The sequence below is a fragment of the Rhinatrema bivittatum genome, chromosome 10, assembly GCF_901001135.1.
Source record: "Rhinatrema bivittatum chromosome 10, aRhiBiv1.1, whole genome shotgun sequence".
In the NCBI taxonomy this organism is placed as follows: Eukaryota; Metazoa; Chordata; class Amphibia; order Gymnophiona; family Rhinatrematidae; genus Rhinatrema; species Rhinatrema bivittatum.
The window spans coordinates 105,189,528-105,204,023 of NC_042624.1; the positions used below are offsets into that span (position 1 = coordinate 105,189,528).

The 14,496-nt window shown below is 42.1% G+C and overlaps 1 protein-coding gene across 4 annotated transcripts in view; it reads right to left on the reverse strand.

Moving 5' to 3' along the window:
• FGGY (FGGY carbohydrate kinase domain containing) overlaps nucleotides 1-14,496 on the reverse strand; it is a 340,924-nt gene that overhangs the window by 322,208 nt on the left and 4,220 nt on the right. For 3 of the 4 annotated variants that reach the window (XR_003858912.1, XM_029617871.1, XM_029617867.1), the window contains exon 1: nucleotides 12,469-12,583. The exons of the other annotated variant lie outside the window; for it this stretch is intronic. The gene's annotated coding sequence lies outside the window, so the exon portion shown is untranslated. Of the gene's footprint in view, nucleotides 1-12,468; nucleotides 12,584-14,496 lie in introns of those variants that run through there. 4 annotated transcript variants of the gene reach the window in all.

Consider the following 14,496-nt stretch of genomic DNA (forward strand, 5'->3'; position numbering starts at 1 on the left):
TAACAAGGAAATGGACTCAAACAGCAACCAAAGGCCCTGACTTGACGGTCTGGGAAACTGATAATTATAAAAGGTGACTTGTATGGCGAGTAGTTACTATCATAAGCTTGCTGGGAGGATTGGAAGGACTGTTTGGTCCTTTTCTGCAATCATTTCTGTTTCTGTGTTTCTAAATTAAATACTTTACTGAACTCATAAAGGGAAACTTTCTGCCTCAATAACTTTCTCAATCATTAACCTAAATGGCATTACAACCTGGTTCTGTAGTAGCTTATCAATTCCCTCCCAAACCTGTTGGGGCCAGAAGCCTTGCAGAGCACAGCAAGATGAATCCCTGTCTTAGGCCTAGATTTTCTATCTTCGCCTGGCTTCCTCAATCGTGTGGTACCGGGGGACGGAGGAGGTGGGCCTGCAAAAGCCAGTAGCAATTGCACCTCCACGGTGCGATCGCTGCCAGCTTTCGCACCCAATAGCGCCACTGTGAAAGGTGGTGCTATTGAGTGCAATACTGGCGGCGATAAGGATTCTTACCTTTCGCCGTCAGCGAAGTTGTCGCGGAGTCTGCCCCGACTCCTCCCCTTCCGGTGCGGACTCCGCCCCGATTTAGATATCGCATGCGAAAAGGGACCTTTGGAAAGTGAGCCCCTTAATTTCTTGACGTGAAATAAGCACATTTAAGACACTTAGCCAAGGTAATGTCAATTGCAGGAATGTCAAGTACTGCGTAAAATTATTTCTGGTCAACTGTTCACGCATGCCCTTAGAATATAAAGTTTTGCAAAAATAATTTTTTAAAAACCCTTTATTAAACTGCTCTTTATTTATTTAACACTTTTCTAGTTAACCAATTTACCATGTTTATCCCTCACAGCAGCAATAAAAACTTACTACCTTCCCTTCACATAACCAATGAAGCTGGAAGTTTACCAGATTTATTCCCATATTTAAACAAATTGTATCTGTAGTAAAACATTGATTTTTTTTTTTTTTTTTTGCTCTTTGGTGAATTAAGAGTTAAAGGAAAATTGTGAAGCTATAAAATTAGATCTGGTGAACTCTGTAGGATTATTGGCTAATATTCCCCTATCTTGCTGAGCTTGTTTTTCTAATCTTAAACGCTTGTCTAGATTTTTCATCTTTTTAATCATAAGAGCAATGATCTCGCCCCTCTTAACAACCTTGGCAGTTTTCCAAAAATGAGTAGAGTTATAAATGCATGATTTATTATTCTCATAGAACTCAGTTTCTGAACTAAAAATTCCTGGACCCTAGAGTCCCAGATAAGCATGCAGGAAATCTCCATTGCTCACCCCTCAACCACCAACATTTATTCCACTTCAGATCAATCCAAATGAGCATGTGGTCTGAAATTGCTAGGGGACCTATGGAGGCTGAAGTGACTTTAGAGAAAGATTGTTTAGAAACTAAAAAAATAATTTCTAAACCAATTGCATGGGCTCTTGAAACATATGTAGTCCCACTCATTTTGATGGAGAACTCTCCAAACATCAAGAAGATGAAAGCAGTTGCATATCACAGAATATCTTTATGCCTCGAGAGCTTTCATGGGATCATGTACCAAATTTAAATCCCCACCCAAGATAATAGAGCATGTGATGAAGTCCTTTAACATACTTTAAATGAATCATAAATATTAGGCGTTGTATACATTACAAAGAACTATGGATTCTCAGTCACAATTAAAAAAAAACAAAACAAAAAAACAGCCTCCAGGCTCTATGATCATTTCCTCAGTGACAAAGGGCAAAGCTTTAAGAAAGCAACCCTGCACACCAGTTACAACCAGACAACAAATTTAGCAATTACAGAAAATCACCATTAAAACAAAAGAAAAAGACAAAGAAACCATGTAAACTGGAAACTGCAAATATCATGGTTTGAAAGCCTATTGAAACTAAAACAAATATCCCAAGGAGAGGCATGTAACCACAAGGACATCTTTCAGCATAACCTTAAACCCAAGCACTCTCATTGGTATCCAGAAAAATAAACCCGACCAAAGCCTGAAGTCCTCATACAAAAAGACACTCATATGTTGTAAATTGCTTCAGCATTGCAAACCGACATAGAAGAGATTGCAACGATATAATTTGATGACATCCATGAAGCAAAGGTCCTGCTTTGTGGAAGTTTGATGTGCAATCCACAGAGAATGACCATCATGCTTGGGCAGGGTTAAAAAGATATATCCATTTACTGATAGAAACTGTTATCATGTATTGTCAGAAAAATTGAATAGCACAGGTACAAATTGGTGCTACTCCAGAAAGGGTGCCACGGTAGTCATAAAACACTGAAAAACCAGAGCAATCAAAAAAAACAAAAACACACAGCTGCAGTGAAAGTCGTGGCTATAAAATCTACATAATAATTAACTGCCATGGTTGATCATAAGAATTTGCCATACTGGGTCAGACTGATGGTCCATCAAGCCCAGTATCCCATTTCCAACTGTGGCCAATCCAGTTCACAAGTACCTGTCAAGATCCCAAACAGTACATAGATCCCATGCTGCTAGCCACTGCTTATCGCTGTGCAATTTTTCTTAACTCTGCTTGGATAATAACAGTTTATTGATGTCTCTTCCAAAGACTTGTCCAAATCTTTTTTAAACCCAACTACACTAATTGCCTTAACTACATCCTCCAGTAATGAATTACAAAGCTTAATTGTGTGCTGAGTGAAAAATAATTTTCTCCTATTTGTTTTGAATGTGCTACTTACTAACTTCATGGAGTGCCCCTAGTCTTTGAAGCTTTAAGTGTATTAACAAAACTTCTTGCCTCCTCCGGAGAAAACCATGTTGATACCAGTTTATGAGACTCTGAATTTGGCAGAATACTGAAGAATAAATTTAATCTTGAGCTCAAATAATTGACTGCAGACAAGGGAAAACTCTGAACATAGCTGTCAGTTTAGCCAAATAGTCCTGTAATATGAGTATCTTCTTGTCTCCTACCATTGGCTGGATGCCTCCAGACAGCCCACATAACTGCTACTTTATGGAAAAAATTCAAGAACCAAGCAATGACTTATTCTAGGCCTCCCGTTCTATGTGCAGCGGACCCGAAACGTCATCCAGTTTCAGCTCTTTAGAAAGTCAGTTTTCTAGAAATCCCTGCAATTCAGAATCGGCAATAGGACTTGGGGAGGCCAATAAATCTTAAATTATTGCGGAATGATTTATTTTCTAAGTCCTCCAGTTTCTCCTTGCAGCATACCAGCTTCCTCTGCAGAGTACGCATGTCCATATGTAGTATGCAGAGGAAGCTCATCATTCAGGCCCAAAATTCATTGTTGTAAATCAGTAACTCAATGTGCAAAATTCTCCCTAATAGTAGACATTTCCCTGAGCTTTGGAAAAAAAAAAAAAAAACCAACTTTCGGCCTGATTTACTAAGGCTTTTCTCCCATTCTGTGTCTATGGGTAAAATGTTTAGTGAATGAGGCCCTTAGTGTCCAAAATCCACATGACCAAAGCTGTCACGCCTTCAATCAGGACCTCACTAACATCCACAATGGAAGAGGCTGCTAAGAATGTCCGCTTTTTTCGAATTGGTAGGCCTCACCTTTTATCTTTTTTGTTGTAGACTTAATGGACATATCTCCTTGAGAAAAAAAAAAAAAACGAGTAAAAGCTTTGGGCGAGCACCCAATAAAATGAGTGCAATTCTTTGAGCTCCTTACAGCTGGAATGCAAATTGATTATAGCAGATGGTGGGGTAACCCTCAGCGCAGAGAAGAACCCCCACCTTCCCTGCTCACAGCATCACGTGATCTTCCTTGCTTTATCTTGCCTGAAGCAGTGCACGGTGCTTTACCTGCAGAAATGACCCTTTAGAAAACTACGCAACTGATATGTGCAAACTTTTACATGCAGAGGGGAGAGGCATTCCAAGGGGTGAAATCTGGGTGGGGGTTGGGTATTATGTGCATACATTTTGATTTTACAAACTAAGGGCGTCAATTCTCTAAGCAAAACTATGTGTACCAAATAGCAGGTGTAATGGTGCGCACATAGCTTTTCTGGATTAATTTTCAAAGTGGATTTAAGGCGTATTTGCCAGCTAACATGTGCAATGTTAAAAAGTTACCTTCACTGTGTTTAATAAAAAATAAATAAATAAACCAACCATCACCATGCATGCATCTACATAAAAAGAGATAGGAGTTTAGAAGTTTGTGAAGACTCTCAAAGACCATATACAGGACACTACTTTCAAGAAAGGGGTAAAAGAAACCTCACAATGAAAGGCATGCTCACAAATACCAGAAACTGAAGCTAAAAAAATTGATAAGGGATTCATTTTGGGCTCCAGTTACAACAGTCTCTCAATACATATGGATAACAACTTTCCATACCTGTAGGTCCCTGCCCCAGAGGGCTTGCAGTCTAATTTGTACTTGAGGAAATGAAAGACAAAAAAGTGACTTTCCTAACATTGCAAGGAGTATCCATGAGGGGAGTGAGATTTGAACCCTGGCTTTTCTGGTTCCTACTCCACTTCTCTAACCCCTAGGCCACTCCTGACAACGTGATACGGGGTATCCACAGGCATGTGCAGGACTAAAATAAATGGGTTCAAGGTTAGGGATATCTTTTGTAAAATAAACACACCCCCATCTGTGCATCCTACAGTAACTGTTGATCATCAGTGTCTTGCAGACAAGCAACTAAATTGGTGGTCAGAATCCCATACTTAAAAGTCACCGATAGGCACACACTGAATCCTGGAATTTTAACCGTGAATACCAGCAGGTGGAAAGGTATTAGGTGAACCTTACAGCCTTGTTCACCTCCCCCTGCCCTCACACAATTAAAAAAGTTAGTAAGATTTTACATGAAAAAAAAAAACCACATTCATTCAAAGTAAAACTATCACTTACAACATGTATATTATATTTTTATGTACTGTGGTGCCACTGCCAACCAGAAAATCCTGCAAAAAAAAAAGACACTTGGAACCCACATGAATTAAGGTTTATTAAAATATGCTTTGGGTATAGGCTGCCTATTTTACCATACTGCATACCTCACTCTATCTCCGGTAAGGTAGTTCATTCCAAAAGACATTAAGAAAAAATAAAGATGGTTTATTAATTAATGTTCAGTAGTAATGAATTACCTTATCCTACCTTTTATGTCACCACACCTGTTTAATTCATGAATTGTGCAACTGCTCTCTTCTTGCTTCGTTTTCTCATCCCCCTTTCCTAAAAGCATTTTACCATTACTGTCTTTCCACCTTTCTACAGGGCAAAGGACATGAGGACTATGAATACCCTCACATTCCTTTGAAGCTCAGCACCTCTCCCATTATCTTGTTTTATGAACTGTTTTATTTAATTCAGTGGGAGGGGTTTGTTTTTTTTTTGTTCTTTTCTACTGTAAATATATTATATAAGATGCTGGGAGTGATGTATATTGCATATTATAGGTCACTATGTTCTCGCCGGGCACTTACTTGAGATGAGCAATTTATAATTTGGTGAGTGCAGTAGAAAGGCTCCCAGAGATAAGAACTGAACAACCTGTACATTTTTTTTTTATCAAACTCAAGCAACATGTTTCCAGAGGCTGAGAAAGAGATCCAGGAACTGGCTGGTATTCAAACTCCACTAACTGTGGTTGAAACATTTCAATCCAACATCTGAGGCACATCACGACAAATGTCAAACACAAAAAAAAAACTGCCAAGTAAACAGCAGCCACATTTTCACAGATAATTTATTATTAATTAAATCTGGCATGTCACCTAGTCCTTAACAAAAAAACAGATTAATATCACTTCTTCCTCAATAGTAATTAGAATGACGACGGATTCCTATTTTTTTCCCCCCCACACACAGGAGAGCAGATAGAGAGGTCTGAGGGGGAGAGAATAACCGAAGAATAAATTTCTCTTGCTCAGTCTTGCTGACTACCTTCATGTGGTGACCTCGTTGTATAATATGTAGGCCAAATCTTCTGCTGCTGCTAAAGTATGGGAGGAAGCATAAAGAGAAGAAAAAAAAAGAGTCATGCTGCCTAAGTGTCATCCATAATAATAAAATGCCCATCTTTGATGATGGTAGCGAAAGTACAGAATCCTCAGGAGAAGACAAGCCTGGCGCAGCTATCAGCCATGTGAACTTGCTCATGGACCCAATGCGTCAGGAGAGTCCACAAAGGCTAATGAAAGAATTAAGAGGACTAACTAGTTGGGTGGACTCTTGAAGATAAAAAGGAGATAACAGCAACTATTTTTATGCTACAGACTCCACACTTAAATCAAGAGGGCTCACAAAGAGCACATCAAAAGGTGAAATAAAAAGTAATACTAGTAAACCTACAAAAAAAAAAAAAAAAAAAGCAACTAATGGAAATTTAACATCTCTTATTGGACAAATCAAACAATTTCCTGAATGATGACACAAATAGCTGAGAGATGATGCAGAAAGAAACAGCAAGAGAAAAGAAAAAAAAAGAGCACCAGCAGAAAGGAGCCAAAACTGCCAAGGAGCACTAGAAAAAGAGGGGCTGAAACAGCCAGAGCAATTGGAAGAGGCAACGAGTGAGATACCAATGAATGATAAGGGCGGGACACGGGAGGACGAGAGCCATATAAGATAGGCTAGGAACCAGAGTGAAGAGGGAAATCAGGGAAAAGACCAGGAGATGGAGGGGCTGGAGTCTGCGTTCCTGGCTTATGTGGAGATAATATGCACCTTGAGTTCCCGGAGAGGGAAAGACTGTCTACATTAACTCTAACACCCAAAGAAAAAAATCAACAAGGCCATAAATTACATAACAAGGGACCACTTACTCATCTCACAGAAATACCTTGGAAAAGATATTGTGCAGCAAAAAGCCTTATTGAGAGAGAGTTCTACCAACAAGGACAAGGCCAGCAGAAAAAGGACACAGATAACTCCTCCACCTTAGAAAAAAAACAGCGAGGAAAATAAATCAGTGTGTGCTAAAGGTGTCACTGGTAGATGAGAACCTCAAAGGATCGAGGATGCCAAAAATTATGGACACCCCCCAAAAAAAAACAAAAACACAACATGCTGCACTAAACGAAGATGACTTTAATAAGAGTGGTGACAGGGAATCTCCCTGAAATATTCTTCACTGTATCTTGAAGTTACAACTGACAAATTGTTCATCTCAATAATTCAAGTGGGGTGTATAGTCTGTCATATTTTCATAGTAAGCTTGATGTTCTTGATCAATCCATGGTTAAAAACTTTGTACATTTCAAGGCAAATTATCCAAGAGTATGGGATGCTATTGAATGCTTTCTTATAGTTATCTCTTATGTTGAGGTTTCAGTTTTTTTCCTTACAGCTGACCACGATGGCTTTATTGGGTATCAACTGTGATATCAACTGTTTTTTGGTTCCATATGCTTCTCTTTGTTTGCTATGTTCGCCGGCTCGCAGGCTGCCCCTGCAAGCCGGCACACTCGCCCAGGGACCCGCCGACAAAGTTCCTCTCCCCTTGGCGGGTATGCCGCCGCTATGCCGACTCTGGGCTTCTCCCTAGGTGCGCACTTCTCTTTAAAGGCCCCGCAGCAGGAACCTCTTCTGCCAGTGCTGAGAGGTGATGTCACACGGCTAGGTATTTAAATCCCAGCTGTGCAACAACTGATGCCTCAGCAACGAGTCCCCTACACTCTGTAGTGCGAGTTGCTGCTCCTGTTAGTCTCCCCTCCAGAGGCCGGCCCATCCTTCCTCGCTTACCCCTGGACTGACTTCTGGACTCCATCTCGGCCTGGACTCCAACCACTCTTTCCTTCCGCCTGCCTCTGACCTCAGCCTGGACATTGACCACTTTTGCCTGCTGCCTACCTCAGACCTAAGCCCGACCCCAGACTTATGCTCTAGGTCAGTGATGGCAAACTCCAGTCCTCGAGGGCTACAAACAGGCCAGGTTTTCAGGATATCCACAATGAATATGCATGAGAGAGATTTGCATGGAGTTCGCCATCACTGCTCTAGGTTATAGCACAAGACAGTGGACTCCAGCAGGATGGTTAAAGAAGTTCAGAATCTGTAAAACAGTTACATGTCTCATTGTTGGGTGTGACATTCTGATGCTAAAAGGCCTGTATGCAAAAAGGTATAATAAAGTAGTATGACTCATCCACTGGAAACTGTGTAAACACTAACACATCACTGTACCAGAAAAAACACTGGTCACGACCCCGACAGAATTGTAGAGAATGAAAAAGTTGTGATGACCTAAGATATTCCCAATCTAAATCAATAAAAAAGCTCAATGCAAGAAAACCAGAGAATGGTGAAAGGACAATAAACACAAGAATGACATTTCTAACAGAAAGAGTGAGAGAGGGTGAGAAGATCCACAAATATCTACAAATGCAATTATGCACCAAAAAAAAAAAAGTGGCAGAATGACAGATATTGTCCCAACTGTAATGGGCACCACTGGCCTCATTAAGATAGAACATCTAGGCTCACCTTGATATGTTGCCTATTATATCCTATGGACTGCAGACGGACGCTCTCTTTGGCACAATGCAAGCATTAAGAAGAGCATTAGCAGTACATTTGAGAGACTGATATCCCACCCAACATACCCTGGCTTATGAGCGAGGTTCATTCCTGTCATGCACAAAACTAATCCACTTGGAGGCACTACTCTAGAGAGCAGATAGAATATATGATCACTTAGACTCAGCATCATTGCAATAGAATAGATCAGCGACAAGAAGGGAACATATAGATGGAACCAAAGACTAGTTAATGCTTAATAAAGCCATCATGACCAACTATAAGAAAACTCAAAACGTCAGTATAGCATGGATTCACTATAAGAAATCTCTGGATAGCATCCCACACTCTTGAACTGTCTTGAAATGTACAAAATAATTTAAAAAAAACAAAAAAAACCTTTGCCAACTGTTTAGGTACCAGAATTTGGTACTAGCTGGCATTTAAGGTCAATAAAGAATCATTAAACCCCTTAGCAATTAGTAAAAATAGAGAATGTAACCAAAGCGTATCCTCCATATTCTGTTTTCATTTTCTTGTGACCTTTTCGTGTAGTGATTATGGGACAATTTCCAAACAGCACGCATGGATGAAAGTGCACAGGCTCATAGTCTGCGCACGCTCGCAAAGCACCTCTTTCCTGCAGCTGAAAGTGCACATGTGCTATGGAACCCGCCTGTACTTTTAGCATCGCTTGAGGGCAGCAGATTTCAGTCAAGACATTTTATCTGTATAAATACCTTTTTGAAAATTTTCCCCTCCCCATTAATGAGATATTTCCTCTTGCCTCCAGATTACAAGCTCCATTTCTTGTTTCACACAGATGTCTGAAACTGCTACTACTAAATCTCCTCTACTCAATCTTGGAACACTTGAGTAAGGCACTGAGAAACTATATCAAGTAGTAAAGGGTCAATTCAATCCTGCACAGGACTTAGAAAAGTTGTAGAGGATACCTTCTTACTGGGCTAACTTCATACATCTGTTTTTGTTGGCCCTTAATTCTACATACCTAAGTGGACTAACACGGTAACCATAATTTTTTTACTTAATAAAAACTATAAAGAAATTTATTACCCTGGCTCTTAAAAATTTAGGCTGGCAGCCAAATTTTTCAAAGTATTTTTCACCACGGTTGTAATGCTGTTCTGAGACATAGGTGTGATGGGGGAAGGGAGTTAGCAACCAGGTCAACAGAAGGTAACTATTATGATGAGATGTTCTCAACGTTCATCGGTATATAAAAGCTTCTAAATAAATAAATAAATAAATGTGCAAGCACAAAATAAAAAGCACATTATTAAGATGCCTCTAACACAGCTGCAGCATCATTGAAGTACGGATAGGTTACGGCACTTACTCAGTAGAACTGTCTCTCCAGAATCCCTACCACACGTGTGCTCCTACATGATGCACTGTCTTATTATATGGGCATCATGACAGGACTCAGGAAATCATGGCCACCATATCTATAATTAGCAAGGCAAAGCCACAGCAAACCTGAATGTTCAGACTATGATAATGCTTAGGTTCCAGGAGATGGCTTTCTGGTCCTTTGTAAGTAAGCAAACCCACAACAATGTAATTGAAAATTCCTCTCTCCATGTGATGGGGGCTATCTCAAAGAAATCCCTTTGAACCTCCCTCTTCTCCTTCTCAGTTCAGGAATATTGCATATGGCTTGCTTACAGTCAGGTCGTCCAATTCTGCCCTGGTTCAAAAGTTTATGCTAAGGAATGCTGTATAATCCTTACAACAGTGGTTCTTAATCCAGTCCTTGGGATATATCTGGCAAGTCTGGATTTCAGAATACCCACGGTGAATATGCATGACATAGATTTTCATACAACAGAGGCATACAAATCTATGTCATACATATTCACTGTGGGTATGCAGAAAACCAAACTGGCTGAGTGTGTCCCAAGGACTAGACTGAGAACTGCTCTACAAGGTGCATGCAAATATAGATGCACTGAAATGTACCTTAAAATCAGAACCATCTTAGCTAGGCCAAACAGAAAGGAAAGCACAACCCTTATCCTGCAAGGAATTAGCACAGAATGTCTTTCAGCAGATATGGTCATCAAATTAGCCTGGAGGACAAGAGGCGGATTGCACAGGCACCTTATAGACTAACCAATTCCACTTCCTCAGATGCATGAAGGGTAGAACAGAGGTGGGTAAAATATATGGGGATGGGGAGTTAGAGAACAAAGAGAAGGCACTGAATTAGGCAGGCAAGGTGTGGAAACAGGATGTTAATAGCATTATAGTCCAGACTACTGACTGATGGGCCGGTGTAAATATCACGCACATAAAAACATGTGTCCAAACAGGGCACCCACTTTTTCATTGCCCACATATCCACCTCTCCTGGGTATGCAGTGTTATCTTTTAATGAGCTGCCTTGTTAAAAAGGACATGCTCAGCTAAAATTGTGCATCCCTAGCACTCAACAGCATCGGGCACCCGGGAGACATGGCTGTGCCCGGGCCAGGAAGATGGGTGTTCAATACGAGCATCCACTTTATCCTGCCACAGATAACTCACATGGACCATATACATGCATACCTGTGTGTACATTGTGCACCCAGAATTTTTTTTCCCCTAATTTAAGCACCGCAGGCAGAATTTAGTAACACAATGATACTAATTCACAGTAACCATGAAGACCAGGGGTTGTTTTTGTTTTTTTTTTTGTTTTTTCATGTGCTCTTGACTCATGGTGTGACTTAACATCAGCTCCAGGGCTGGCATTAAATTTGCCATGTTAAAAAGGGTGTGTTGGTCAACTGGTAATTATTTTGCTTTGGGAGGGTAATAGCCTCATCTACATGGCATTTACATGTAATGAGCACTGTTTTGGATGCATCTATCCCCTTATTTAGATCTGCTATTAGTCTAGCACTTCCAACCGAGGGTTAACCTGTGCACTAGGCTGAGGGCACTTTATTGCATCAGCCCCATAGTGTATAAGGTGCCACTCACCTCTGTCATTTTTGCTACACTACACTTTCAAGGCTATACCTCTGAAGATCCAAATTAGCCTTGATGCTCCATCTATAGCGGTGCTGTATGACTGGTAAGTATAGTGAAAGGAATGAGCAATGCCACCGGCCCTGCCGCGAACCCCTACCTTTATGCCAGCAGGTCCTCCTGGACCCATATTGATTTCCTGGGAGTACCCATGGAGAGCCAATTCAAATAAGTTTCCATGTGTTTTCAGTACCTAAGTTATGTTGAAATCTCCAGCATTTCTGATGCCAAAGCTCTGTGGACATATTCAAAATAATTCAGCCAATGCATCCTGCGCGGCATTTTAGCATGCATTAGTCTAGTTCTGGAAGCGCTGGCAGGATACGTGAACCGTAAGTGAGTTTACCAGGAGGGGTGGAACAGGAACAGCTTAAAACGAGTCACAGAGCTTAAAATCCAGCACAGTCCGTGGGGAGCAAGGAGGCCGGGGAGTGCCAGGCTGCAGCAGCATTACCATGCGGATACTAAACAAGCCGACAAAGAGAGAAGTGAATGCAGACTCCCGAGGGGGATTATTAGGTTTCCATGCCCAAAATGAAGTTTGGGGGTGGGGAGGCAGGGGGAAATCACTTTTTTGTTTTTTTTTGCAAAACAATAACAAGTTACTGTACACAAACAAATCGCAACAGACAGGGGAGCGATATGTGTGTGTGTGTGTCTGTCTCTGTGCGTGTGTGTGTCTGTCTGTGTGCGTGTGTGTGTGTCTGTCTGTGTGCGAGTGTGTGTGTCTGTCTGTGTGCGTGTGTGTGTGTCTGTCTCTGTGCGAGTGTGTGTGTCTGTCTCTGTGCGTGTGTGTGTGTCTGTCTGTGTGTGCTTGTTCAGAAGCGAAACCCTCAAGTTCTACTGCACGGATTACGTTTCAAAAGGAAGAAACAACTTGTTATTTGACTTGGAGAACAGGCAGTCACTTACTTGTTGACAGTGAAATATTATATTAGCTGGCAGAGTGGGCCAAGCAGAGCGCGAAAGAAGGCGGCACAAACTTTCCCAGCCAGGACAGTTTTTATGGCTGGGGGCGGGGGCCGCAGCAGCGCGGCCTCGCAGGCTTTGTAAGGCGCGCTCTGGTTGGCCGTTTGTAGGCGGAATCCGATTGGTCCAGATTCCCCCCCCCCCCCCCTTCCTGCCGATTGGCTGCTGATCGGCTGAGCCGTCGGCGCTCGGCAGCCCAAGTGCTGCGTCCTGTGTCGGTTCACACTTGAACGCTCAAAAATAAAAGGTTAACAAATAAAAGAATATAAGGTGCTACCTTTTCATTGGATTAGCTTAATACATTTTTTCAAAGCAGATTACATTCAGGTTCTAGAGGTTATTTCACTAGTCCCAGAGGAAATATAATCTAAGGGCCTAATTCAGGCAACATTTTTTTCTCCTAGACACATAATGGGAGAAAACCTAAAAGCCTTGGTAAATTAGATTCTAACTTTGTACCTGCGGCAATAGAGGGTGAACCGATTCACCAAGGTCACAAGGCTCAGCAGTGACATTTGAACCCACACTTCCCTGGTTTTTAAACCCACTGCTGAAAGCACTAAACCAGTATTGCTTAAACAGCTTTGTAAATTTTCAGTGCGTAGACATAAGGAAGGGAGCATGAACTCCCAAGAGCTACTCAAAAAATGTATTAAGTTAGTCTAATAAAAAGTATCACCTTATTTTTTGTTTGTTAGCTTTTTTTTTCCCCCCATGCTTATCCTCTATGCAAGCTGAGGCTGCTTTGTTAGAAAATCTAAAGTCATAAGCATGTAGCGATGTGCTGTTAGAAAGCCACTGCCAAAACTCATGGAAACAATAAAACATTTTATTAAAAGAAGTGGCAGCATTAGTCAAAGCTATTCACAGTAGCAGATTAGCTGTTGTCCACACTGTAAAAAGAAGAGAAGGAAAAATCAGGAGAGAGGTAATGACGAGCAAACCGAAGGCAAAAATCGTACATATTATTATGTTTGTAGAGGACCCGATGTAATAGGATTTGCAAGGTTATGTGCACGTCAGCCTGCGGCTCTGCACACATTTTTGTGCATAGAACTGTACTCCGATGTAGCAAGAAGTTTTGCATACAATCTTGAATAGAAATGTGCGCACGGATAAGCACTCCTTCATGCAGATCCCATGTTTATCAAAGCATTAGCTATTTCTTCCCAATCCAGAGAAGTACATAGACTTTATTCATGTTTTCTTAATGCTGAAAATTTACCTTCAGTACAGAGGTGGAGTAAAGTCCTGGGGCTAGTGCTAATCTATGCGACAGAACCTGAAATTTGTGGTGTTGAGATCATGTACTTGGTAATGGCATACAAGCACATAAAACGTGATGTGTGTTTTGTGCATATGTTTTATGAACCAGCTTGTGCTCACTCATGTTTTGTGCACACAGGGGCGGATTTTCAGAGCCCTGCTCGCCTAAATCCGGGCGGATTTAGGCGAGCAGGGCCCTGCGCGCCGGTGCACCTATGTTCAATAGGCCTACCGGCGCGCGCAGACCCCGGGACTCGCGTAAGTCCCGGGGTTTGGCGAGGGGGGCGTGTCGGGGGCGGGCCCAGCGGCGTGGTTATGGCCCGGGGCGGTCCGGGGGCGTGGCCGCGCCCTCCGTACCCGCCCTCAGGTTGCGTCCTGGCGCGCTAGCGGCCCGCTGGTGCGCGGGGATTTACGTCTCCCTCCAGGAGGCGTAAATCCCCCGACAAAGGTTAGGGGGGGTTTAGACAGGGCCGGGCGGGTGGGTTATGTAGGGGAAGGGAGGGGAAGGTGAGGGGAGGGCAAAAGAAAGTTCCTTCCGATTTCGGAGCGGCCTCGGAGGGAACGGGGGTAGGCTGCGCGGCACGGCGCGCGCTGGCTATACAGAATCGATAGCCTTGCGCACGCCGATCCAGGATTTTAGCGGATACGCGCGGCTACGCGCGTATCTACTAAAATCCCGCGTACTTTTGTTTGCACCTGATGCGC